Raw genomic sequence first — 12,517 nt, forward strand, 5'->3', positions numbered from 1 at the left:
AGAATGAGGACCTATTTGGGTCAGAACATCTCCAAACGGCAGGATGGTCACTGCTTAGTACCTACCAACTATGGCCCAAAGAAGCACAACCATTGAACCTATGACCAGGTCATGGCTCATTGATGCAAGTAGTGAGCAAAGGCTAACCCCTCCACTCCACTCCCACAGCAGAGCTACAAATTGCTGAAAAAGTTAATGCTGGTCATTATAGAGACGTGTCAGGGCACACAGTGTACTGCAGTTTGTTTGCATGTGGGGATGCATACACGCAGATCAGTCAAAAGTGCCCACGCCAACCCCTATCCAATGCTGAAAGTGCATAAACTGGGAATATAAGCATGAGAACTTGACTGTGGAGTAATGGAAGAGGGTGGCCTCCTCTGAAGAATAACGTTTTCTTCTATATCATGTGGGCATCCAGGTACATGTGATCATGTACCACGATACACTATGGGAAGAAGACAGCCAACTATGGCATTGTGATACACTGGGCAATGTTAGTTCCTGCTATTCATGTAGATGTTACTTTGGCACATACCCCCTATCTCAACATTGGTGCCAACCAAGTACACCTAGTACACAATCGAGCATCTGTGGGACGTGCTGGAAAAAAAAGTCTAAGCCATGGAGGCCCCAATTTGCAAGACATAGAGGATCTGCTACTAACGTCTCGGTGCCAGATACCACAGGGCACCTACAGGTTGTTTTAATGTTGTGACTGATGGTTGTATCATATATAGGTGATTTTCAATGATGCTCCGTTTTTCTCCCTTCATATTTAACCAAAATCGATAAATGAGGTACCATTTTAAAGATTAAATTCTTCACTTCTAAAGCATCGTTCATTTAGAATTGCAGATTGTATTGTTTGTTTAAAAACTGAAGTTAAAAATTGACTTTTGGCCCTAGAGTTTTTTCCCTGGATGCGTCAAAACGACATGGCTAAAATAATCTGTTTTGCTTGGCTACTCAAAATGGCTACAAATGAGTTGGTTCTTCTTTCACCCTACTACAAACCACCAACCTCACTATAAAATGAATTGTATTTTATTTGCATGTGAAAAATGTAGAAAGTTCGCATTCATGTCTGTATCTTTTGCTAATCGCACGGCTGTGACTTTATGCAAATTCGGCTACAAAGCCTTTCCCGTGCATTCAAATGTGCAAGGACTGAGATGCTAGCTTTTATACTCATTCGGTGCTGAAATACCGATTGGTGCATCTTTAGATGAACCATCGAAACATGCAACAGTCTAATGGCATGTGCAGATTATTCATCTGAATATGGCCTGTTATGTGAACAAACCTGCATTTCCGTGTGCTGACACTCCAATAATATGCCCATAAAATGGACCATATATGTACTTCAGAATAGCCATCGCCCTGTACATCTGAATAGTCACCACCCAGGAACACCCAATACATTTGCATTACACTCCTTCGAGACTCGGCATGTAGATAATCTGTGCACATGCTCAGTGCAACTTACTGTAAATGCATTTGCAGTAAAGATAAATAAAAATAGCTCAACTCAGAATAAGCTATATTCATCAATGGATACCATCATCTGAAGCAGGTGCTTGATAAAATGTCTTCGTTATGGTTCGCAATCATTTGCAAAGAATCAGAGTGAAGGTGTCCCATATTTAGCTAGTTAAGGGCCTCCTCACGTTCATCATCTACTGTATGTGAGATTTTTAATCATTCTAATGTATTTGAATCTAGATGAGGCTCCCCAAGGATTTAGGTCAGTGGTTTCCAACCTTTTTTCTCTCACATACTGTACCCCTTGATTGGGCTTTTCATCTACGAGTATCCCCTCCTCTCATTTTAAAATAGCCACAGTACTCACGAGTGGAGTGAAATATCAGATTATTACCTGGTAATATGCTTTCCTCTACTCCACCATGGCAGCCATTACTATGGGTTCCTCCCTTCTGGGTAGTCCTTCGGAAAAGAAAAAAGACACCAGCCCCTATAAGAAGGCTCCACCTCCTTGCTCCGGTGTCTTGAATTCTCCAGCTTTAACATATAAACAGAAATAATTATTCCACATAACACAATACACAACAATTCGCAAGGGATGGGAATATATGCTGCCATGGTGGAGTAGAGGAAAGCATATTACCAGGTAATAATCTGATATTTCCTCTACCTTCCCCCATGGCAGCCATTACTATGGGTCATACCCCAGCAGTTTCTTATTTTCGGGAGGGTATACTCACAACCAGCACCGAATTGTTGCCTCCTCGAAATCATAATAATCATAAATCATAGTTTCAGAGAGCTTCTTCAGACCTTCACAGAGCTGCGCTAAGAACTTTCCTTCCGAACTTAGCATCTGCTGAAGACATTACATCCAGTCTGTAATGTTTTGTAAATGTATGTATCGACGACCATCCTGCCGCCTTACATAATTCTTCCACTGAAGCGGATCCTTTCTCCGCCCAGGAAGCGGCCATCGCTCTTGTAGAGTGTGCCTTCAAACTCACAGGTGGCTCTCTCTGCCTCACTTGATACGCCTTAAGGATACAGTCCTTAATCCACCGCGCCAATGTCGCCTTTGAGGCCATTTGTCCCTTCCTAGCACCAGCTGTTAGCACAAAAAGATTCTTGACTGTTCGAATTTCTTTTGTTCTCTGAACATAAACCTTTAGCGCTCTCACAATATCCAGGTTATGCAAACGCCTTTCCTTCTCGTTTGCAGGGTTCATACAAAAAGAGGGCAAAATAATCTCTTGATTTATGTGAAACTCTGTCACAACTTTTGGTAGAAATTGCGGATTAGTTCTTAGAACTACCCTATTCTCAAAAAAATTTATAAAAGGCTCTTCCGCCCATAACGCCTGCAATTCTGAAATTCTTCTTGCAGACGTAATTGCCACCAAAAATAAAACCTTCCAGGAAAGAAATAATAATGAGATTTCATGTAAGGGCTCAAATGGCGGTTCCATAAGTACTCCCAGTACCAAGTTCAAGTCCCAGGGTGCCATGGGAGATCTAAATTTAGGCTTTAGTCTTCTTACTGCCTGAATAAACCTTCGGACATACCTGTCCCCTGCCAAGTCCCAGTCCAACATTGCCGACAGGGCTGAGACCTGTACCTTCAATGTACTTAAGGACAGTCCCATCTGTAGTCCTACTTGCAGAAAACTTAGTACTGATGAAACTTCCCTTGGCGACTGCTGTTTCTCCTTACACCTTGATATGTACTTCTTCCATACCTTGTAATATGCTGCAGAAGTGGATCCCTTCCTAGCCTTGAGCAGGGTTTGGACCACTTCCCCTTCAAAACCCTTCTCAGTCAATGACCTGGTTTCAACCGCCAGGCCGTCAACTTCCAGGTCAATGGTTGCGGCTGACATATTTGCCCCTGAACTAGAAGATCGGGTCTTGACGGTAGCGTCCACGGTTCTTCCACTGCCATCTGGCGTACTGAAGCAAACCACGCCCCTCGTGGCCAATAAGGCAGAACCGCTATTACCTCTGTTTTCTCCCTCTGAATTTTCCTCAACAATCTCGGAATTACCGGAATCGGTGGGAAAACATAGGCTCGCCTCATCCACCAGGTGGCCGTCAATGCGTCCCATTGCTCTGCTTGCGGATCCTTGAAGCGAGAAAAATACACCGGTACCTTGTTGTTTTCTGCTGAGGCCATGAGGTCCACTTGAGGTAGACCCCATCTCCTCACCAACATGGCGAAAACTTCGTCGTTGAGCGACCATTCTCCTGGCAGACAGGTCTTCCTGCTCAATTCGTCTGCCATGTAGTTCTCTTTCCCTGCTAGAAAGACCGCTGTTATGTTCAGGACGTAAGTCTCTGCCCAGGCCAACAACCTGTCTGCTACTTCCATCAGACTGCGACTTCTTGTTCCGCCTTGGCGATTTATATAGGCCACCACAGCCCGATTGTCTGATCTGATGATGAGTTCTTTGCCCTGAATCTGACTCTGGAACTGATGACACGCTCTGACCACTGCCTCCATTTCTCTGACATTGGAGTGTGCCTCTCCCCAGGATGGGGACCACCTTCCTTGTGCGATCTCTAGACCACAAGTTGCCCCCCAGCCTGTTTGACTGGCATCTGTAGTCACGACTACTTGTTCCATGGCTGCGAACGATCTTCCCTGCCTTAGCCGGTCGTCGTCTGACCACCAGGCCAAATCTAATTTTGCCGCCCTTGTCAAAACTATTCTTTGCATCAGATTCTTGCTGTCCTTGTCCCATTGCATGAGAAAGCAAGCCTGCATTTTCCTCATGTGAAACCGGGACCATTGCACTGTCTCTAATGCTGCGGCCATGAGACCCAGCACCTTCATACAGTCCTGTGACCTCACAATTGATCTCCTCCGCATCAAATTGGCTTGTTGTATCAACTTCACCCTCCTGTCGGAGGTTAATGCTACCTTCATTTGACTGGAATCTATTATGACTCCCAAGTATTGAATCTTCTGAGTTGGCTCCAAATGACTTTTCTTTCGATTTATAAGCCATCCATGTTGTTCCAAACATTGAATCACTCTCTCTGTGTGACGTAGTACAATGTCCCTGGAGCTTGCTACTATAAGTATGTCGTCCAGGTAAGGCCATAGCTTTATGCCTTCTTGTCTTAGCCTTGCCACTAGTACTACCAGCACCTTTGAGAATGTGCGTGGGGAAGTTGCCAACCCAAATGGAAGGGCCGTGAACTGATAACTTACTCCTAGAATCTTGAAACGCAGAAACTTTCGATGTCCCTCGAATATTGGCACATGAAGATACGCATCCTTGAGATCTATTGAAGTCATAAAATCTCCTGGACCTATCTCTGGGAGTATGGACTTGATTGACTCCATCTTGAATGGCCTGACGCGCACCTTCTTGTTGAGACGTCTGAGATCCAGAATGGTACGGAAACCTCCGGATGCTTTTTTTATAATAAAGAAACGAGAGTACCACCCTAGAGGCTCTTGTCCCCTTGGTACTATAGTGACCACGCCTTGGGCCATCATCTCCTCCAAACTCAAAAATAAAGCTTCCCTTTCCTCTTTGTCTCTGGGAATAGGGGATTCTACTACCAGATTTCCTGGCCACGTCTTGAACTCTATCTTGTATCCAGACTGGATGACTTCCAAGACCCACCTGTCTGTGGTGGACCTTTGCCAGACCTGATGAAATTTTAACAGCCTGGCACCTACCCTTTGAGGGTCGGCGTCATTGCTGTTCCTTTTTGGAAGGGAATCTATTTTCTCTGCCCCTTTGGGTCCGAAAATTCGCCCTGGATATCCAGGATCCCCTTCTATAGGCCCTGCCAGGCCTATAACTTCTGGCCTCCCTATAGTCCTGTGGCTGGTATCTGTTGAACTTACTAGGCACATTTTTCCTGGCAGTTTTATCCTGAGGCAACCAAACCGACTTGCCCCCAGAAATTTTCGTCACCAGATCATCTAGTTGCTTGCCGAACAGGTAGTCACCCTGAAAAGGCATCGACATTAACTTGTTCTTGGACTGAACGTCTGCAGCCCACGGCTTCAGCCACAAGGCCCTCCTGATGGCTGCTGTAGTGGCCCCTGCCCTTGCAGCCAGACGCACTGAGTCCAAAGAGGCCTCACACAAGAACTGTACTGCCAACTGTATGTCCTGAATCATTTTAATTAACTCCGACCTCTTTATGCCATCCAATACATCAGCCTCAAGCTGCTGACACCAGCCTCTGAGAACTCTGGAGGTCACCGCCATTGCTGCAGCCGGCTTTAACGCTGCCCCTGCTATCAGGTGTTGCCTTTTAAGGCCCAATTCGATCCTTCTCTCCATGGGATCCTTAAAAATATTAGCGTCCTCTAGTGGAAGCGTAGTCTTCCTGGATATCCTCGAGACCGCTGCATCCACTCTAGGTGCCTCATCCCAGGACGACACCTGTTCCCTTTCAAACGGATACATCTTTGCAATTCTGCCCGGAATGGCAACCCTCTTATCTGGGCATTTCCATTCATCAGAAATCACCCCTTTTAGGGTTTGAGACAATGGAAAAACTTTATTCTTTTTCTTATTATCTTTAAACAGCATCTCCTGCAAGTTAAGATCTTCTGCCGGATCTTGTATGTTAAGTGATTTGTGAATAAGCCCCAACAAATTATTAATCATGTCTGTACTAAAGTCAGAGTCCGACTTGTCCTGCACCTGATCCTCATCATCCATGTCAGGATCCTGATCCAACACCTGTACACTGCCAGTTGGTTCCACTGAATCATCTGAATCACTTAACACAGCATGCTTTCTCTTAGATCTCATCTTGGAAAAATCCTCTCTTGTCATAAATGTATCCGCCAGGGACTTTCTCAGCATATCTACCAAACTGTTCATTTGAACCATTGGTATTTGCATCGGGGTCTTACAAGCCTCACATAGGTTGCCCACATGTTTCTCAGGCAAAGATTTGTTACAAGCACTGCATTTAGCTTTATGAGAACGTTTATGCTTGGCTTCCTTCTCTCTGCTGGTCTCTGACCTACCAACAAAAAATACAGCCTAATCACTATAGTGGTGTCACCCAAAAATATAAAAACCAAATGACCACCACCAAAAACAAAACTTATTTGGGCTTACCCTGACTTCCTAGCAGCCTGCCGGTTTTCTTCCTCCATATTTATTAAGGTGGTGCGCACTACAAAAATTATGTATACATAAATTCAGGAAAAGTCCTTACTGAAGTCATTCATTTACATTCTTGCTGAACACTAGTAATCACCTCAGCCAGCTGACGGGTTAATTTCACAGTGCTTCACCTTTTAACCTCCTCTTCACTCTTGCACACTAGGTGACCAAATCAGTCAGCTACCATCCCAGGCAAGGACATACAAGACCGCAGTTACTGGTGACAGAATTACTTATTGTTAATTCACAGTGCTCCTTCCGGAAACCACATTGGTGATACAGCGGGTACATTGTCTCCCTTACCCGCTCCGTCCGACACTGCGTCTCCGTCTCCTGCTCGCCACAGCAGCGCTTCCTCTCCACGCGTCTCCGGCGTCTTCCGGCTTCTTCACCAGCCGGCTACTTGATATTCACGTGACGCGCTCCGTCACTCCGTCACGCTGCGCACCACCTGACACCCGCCTGTTCTCTGAATAGATTAACACAGGCCAGGGACGTACACCGCAACGCTCTGGCGCCGCTCTCCGTGTAACCCTGCGGGTGCCACCGACTCAGCTCCCCCCTGGAAGGGTTTGCATGCGGCACAACACACTGGGACCGGCTCCCACCAACTGCAGCAAGGTAAAATACACCCGAGCAGTGGTCTCTTTCTCTAGGCAGCACTTCACAGGGTAAGCCCTTCTCCAACTACCCGGAAAAGAAAAAAAGACACCGGAGCAAGGAGGTGGAGCCTTCTTATAGGGGCTGGTGTCTTTTTTCTTTTCCGAAGGACTACCCAGAAGGGAGGAACCCATAGTAATGGCTGCCATGGGGGAAGGTAGAGGAAAGTGAGTGATATGCGTATCCTTATGCCTGTTCTTTTATTAAGTAGCAGTAAAGTAATAAAAAAGTTGCCCTATTGAATGCATGCTGTTTGCAATAAATTACCATCCATCCACGACCTCTTCGTCTCTCACAACTTCAACCTGCTGGCCATTACAGAAACCTGGCTCACACAATCAGACAGGCCCTTGCCTGCAGCACTGTCACATGGTGGGTTCCACTTCACTCACACCTCCAGGTCTGGGAACTGTAAAGGAGGTGGTGTAGGTATATTACTGTTAAATGCCTTCACATACTCAGTTCTTCCACTAGTTCCTTCACATCATTGAAGTTCACTGTATTCGAATTTTGTCCCATTTCTCTCTGCGTGTTGCACCTCTATCGCCCGCCTGGGCTTCTGAAACCTCAATTTCTGGAAGATATATCTACCTGGCTCCCCCACTTCTTATCCTCTGAAATCTCTATCATCATCCTGGGTGACTTCAATATCGCTTCTGACAGATAACAATCTCTGCATGTTTCCAAACTGCTCTCTGACTCTTCTCATGAGGAAGGCCACTGCCTTGACCTTGTTTTCAGCAGGCTGTGCTCAGTCTCTGATTTTACTAACACTCCCTTCCCTCTCTCTGATCACAATCTCATTACCCTCAGCTCTCCTCCATTATCCCAAGCTCACTGACACTGAAATCATGCAAGTCTACTCTAACCCGCAGAAATATTAATGCTATTATTTTGCACAACTTTCCACCTCTCTGCAACAACAGCTCTCACCAATTTCTACATTTATATCTCCTGACTCTGCTGTTTCTGTACCAGTCTTTTGAAACAGTCCTTGATGAAGTGGCTCCAGCTTCCCATTACACCTCACGCAGACTACGAAATCAGTCACGGGAGGTAGAACGCCTAAGGCATAAATCTCGTAATCTAAGTGATTTCCTCACATTAGACCGTCTACCACTCCTACTGCAATGCTTTGGACACTGCTAAACAAACATACTTCCAATCTCTCATCTCTTCTAATGCCACCAACCTAAGAGACTAAACACATTTAAGACTCTTCCCCCACCACAAGCTACCATCAGTGCACAAGAGCTTGCCTCCTACTTTAAGGACAAGATTGATAACATCCGAGATGAAATGGTATGCTCTTCTGCAGCCTCTGCCACCTGAACCCTCTGGTACTTTCTCTTCATTTGAGCCCACAACTGAAAAAGAATTATCCACACTTCTTATCCTCCTACTCCACTCCTCTTGGGTACTAAGTAAAAATTGGACCCAGACAAGACCCCGGAATGCCGGACCGGACATCAAACTCTACATTCCGGAGGTCGTAGTGTCCGGTCCGGGGGGCGTCCAGTCCAGGCGGTGTCTTGTCCGGGGGGGGATGCCTGTGATATCCTTCACCAGGGACACTGTGTGGTCCGGACAGTTTAGTTTTTTGCTACATACCTGGACCATACAGGGAGAATTTATTCTCTCCCTGGCACAGGCAGCCCCCCGGACAGGACACCCCCCAGACCGGACACTGCAAGCTCCAGAATGCAGAGTTTGATGTCCGGTCTGGGGTCTTGTCCGGGTACGGTTTTTACCCATACCCCTTCTCTTGATCCTATACCTGCTCAAGTAATTAAAAATCTATCGCCTGTGCTTATCCCAACCTTAACTAGAATCTGCAATCTCTCTCTTGCTACTGGTACTTTTCCTTTTCTCTTCAAACAAGCAGTGATTACTCTAATTCTGAAAAAAAAAACACAATTCTGACCCTAACTCTCTCTCTAACTACCGTCCTATATATCAGCTCCCATGCCTCTCCAAGCTACTCAAGAGACTCTTCTACTCTCGCCTTACATACTTTATTAACTATCACACCCTGACCCACTTCAGTCAGGCTTTCGTTCCCAACACTACACTGAGAAAGCACTGACTAAAGCTGCTAAGTCCAAAATCCTTCACTCACTACTCATTGTGCTAGATCTTGCTGCTGTGTTTGACACTCATACAAACACTAAACACCCTAGGTCTTAATGATACAGCCCTCTCCTGGTTCTCGTCTTACCCATCTGATCGCTCTTTCAGTGTTCTCTTCTCTGACTACCTCCTCTTCACTGCCTCTCTCATTTAAAGTTCTGCAAGGCTCGGTTTCAGGTCATCAGCTTTTCTCAACCTATACCTCCTCTCTTGGCAAACTAATCAGCTCTTTTGGATTTCAGTATCACTTGTATGCGGACAATACTCAAATCTATCAACCCCAGAGTTGTCACCAGTGGTTTTGGGCCAAGTCTCTGAATGCCTCTTTGACATCTCATCTTGGATGTCTTCTAACCACCTCAAACTCAATATTTCCAAAACGGAATTACTTATATTCCCTCCAGCCAAGAACAGTTACCATCCTGATATCTCCATAACTGTTGACAACTCGACAATCTACCCTACCCCACAAGCTCATTGCCTAGGGGGTCATCCTCAACTCTGAAATCAAATTATGTTACATGCATCTAAAAAACATATCCAAAATACGACCCTATCTTACACAAGACATTACAAAATCCCTTATCCATGCACTCATTATATCCCGCATTGACTATTGCAATAGTCTCCTAATAGGTCTTCCCAAGAAGAGACTCTCGCCACTGCAACCCATTCTATAGTGTTCATTCTAGCACCCGCAAACTTCTAAAACCCATGCAGTTCCTCTTCCCTGCCTGGGGTGTCGCTGTCTGCTGTAATGCTTCTAGCACAGTGTAGTCTGTATATCAACACTGATATGCAAACCAGACCTGTGCTAGAAACACCACAGCAGACAGCGACACCCCAGGCAGGGAACAGGAACTGCATGGGTTTTAGAAGTTTGCGGGTGTTAGAATGAACAGTAAGTGTAAATGCTGCTGCTAGGCTGATCTTCCTAGCAAGACACATTGTCTGCTGATCCGCTCTGCCGTATTCAATATAAAATATTTCTACTCACATATAAAGATAGTAACCATACACCAGTATATATCTCTTATCTCATAATATCTGCCAACTCGACTACTCCGCTCTGCACAAGATCTGAGTCTCTCTTGTGCATGGATCACTAGGTCTCATTCACTATTACAGGACTTTCTTTGGGTTGCTCCCACCCTATGGAATGCCCTTCTATGCACAATAAGACACTAACCTCCAAACTTTTAAGCGTTTCCTGAAAACGAACCCCTTCAGGCAAGCCTATCAAATTTAGGTACAACACATATAACCCTATGAGGCACTTATGTATTATATAGATTCCCTTCTGGACTTGCAACTTGGTGGGACTGCTTTGCTATTACTGGTGCCTGTCTTCATGTTTCCCTCCTATTGTATGTTCCTATAGATTGTAAGTTTGCAGTAGGGTCTTACCTCCAACGTGATAACATGTGACCGGAAGATAGAGTGACGCAGGTAAACACACTGAGTGTGCATATCTCCAGCAGGGTGGAATCTTCCGGGGTCACGTGGTTTAACATGTGACCGGAACGCCACAACCTAGCAACACCATCTAATTTCCATCTAATTCCCAATTAACAGCAATCATCAGTGGATCGCTTCCAATTTGGTAATATGAAATATCTCCCATTCAATTTTATGGAATATTCCATGACTTTTGACTTTTAAACCCAAATCTCATACCACTTGATGTCACACAAGTGACACCTACCCCTATCCTTTATCTTTGATTTTTATATATTATGTTGTATATTTTCTTCAGTTATTTTATTGATTTTTACATTTATCTTGCAGGCTTGCCTACCCTCCCGCATTCAGTGGGAGGCTCACGACTTTTGCCTGAGCCTCCCGCTGCTCCGCAATCCCCCTCAGCCCTCCCGAATTTTGTGATCCCTCCATTGCAATCCAGACTGCATGTGCGCGCATGTCCGGAAATGGCAGAGGTCGGCATGTACACAGGAGGTCACAGCCCGGCCGGCCACCGCGGGGTTGTGGACAGTGGTGGTAGTGCTGCTGTATGCGCGCTTACAGGAAGTCAGTCACTGCATCAGGAGGGGCTGGGGTGCCGGCAGCCGGGACTCTGTTTCACTAATGCTGGGCCAGCCCACCACACACACACAGAGCAGGCTCTGTGCATCAGGCCAGACCTGCTCTCCCTGCTAAGCTGCCTCCCTCACCATGTTGCCAGGTCCCTGCACCTCCTAAGAAGAAAAAGCAACACAGAAAGGTATAGACTGGGGGAGGGAGGGTTCTGCTTAATGTGAGGGGGGGCTGTGTGTAATATAATTAAGTGGTGTGCACAGGATGTAATATGGGGGGGGGGATTTCTATATGTACCATGTAATATGGGGAGGGCTGTTTTCAAATGGTATATAGTGGTGTATGTACTGAAAATAATGTGGGGGGGGCTATGTGTATTATAATATGGGGGGGGTGCTGTGTGCTAGTTTATATAGTTTTGTGTGTGTGCTAAGAGTAATATGGGGAGCTGTGTGTATTGTAATGGGGGGGGGGGTGCTGTGAATAGTGTAATATAGTGGTGTGTTTACAGGGCTTAATGTGAGGGGGCTGTGTAATGTAATATAGTGGTGTGTGCACTGGGTGTAATATGGGGGGGTTGTGTCTAATATAATGGTGTGTGTCAGAGTTGCCTACTCTCCTTCATTAAGCGGGGAGGCTCACAATTTTTGAACGAACCACCTGCTGCCCCTCATTTTAGTTTTAGTGTATTGCTCCCTTAAAATACAGACTTGTGGATGCGCAAGTCTAGAATGCCCGCGGAGGGGGGAGTGGTGCCTGCATGGGCGACATCACGAGCTGGTGCCATGACTGCCACCGCTAGGTTCTAGGTAGCTGTTGCCACAGTATATGGGAGTGGAGTGGTTTGTGTGTGCAGAGCAACTGGCGGGCGTCATGTTAAGCAGAGCTACTACTTCAAGTTGCTGATCTGTTTTCTCCTGCAGTGGACCCCTGCAGTGATTTGGAATCTGTCACAACAATCTCCTCTCGCTGGCTGTGTTCCGGGTACTGGCCTCGGAAGCAGCCGCTGCAGTAGAACACAGATAAGCAGGACAGTAAGTGCTTGCCAAGCAATTGGAAGG

The 12,517-nt window shown here is 45.9% G+C and overlaps 1 protein-coding gene across 1 annotated transcript in view; it reads right to left on the reverse strand.

The window, feature by feature from the left end:
- The window catches only part of ZRANB3 (zinc finger RANBP2-type containing 3), a 264,866-nt gene that overhangs the window by 251,241 nt on the left and 1,108 nt on the right, over window positions 1–12,517 (reverse strand). The gene's annotated exons all lie outside the window — the stretch shown is intronic.

This window comes from Crinia signifera, chromosome 7, assembly GCF_055691185.1.
Source record: "Crinia signifera chromosome 7, ASM5569118v1, whole genome shotgun sequence".
NCBI lineage: Eukaryota > Metazoa > Chordata > Amphibia > Anura > Myobatrachidae > Crinia > Crinia signifera.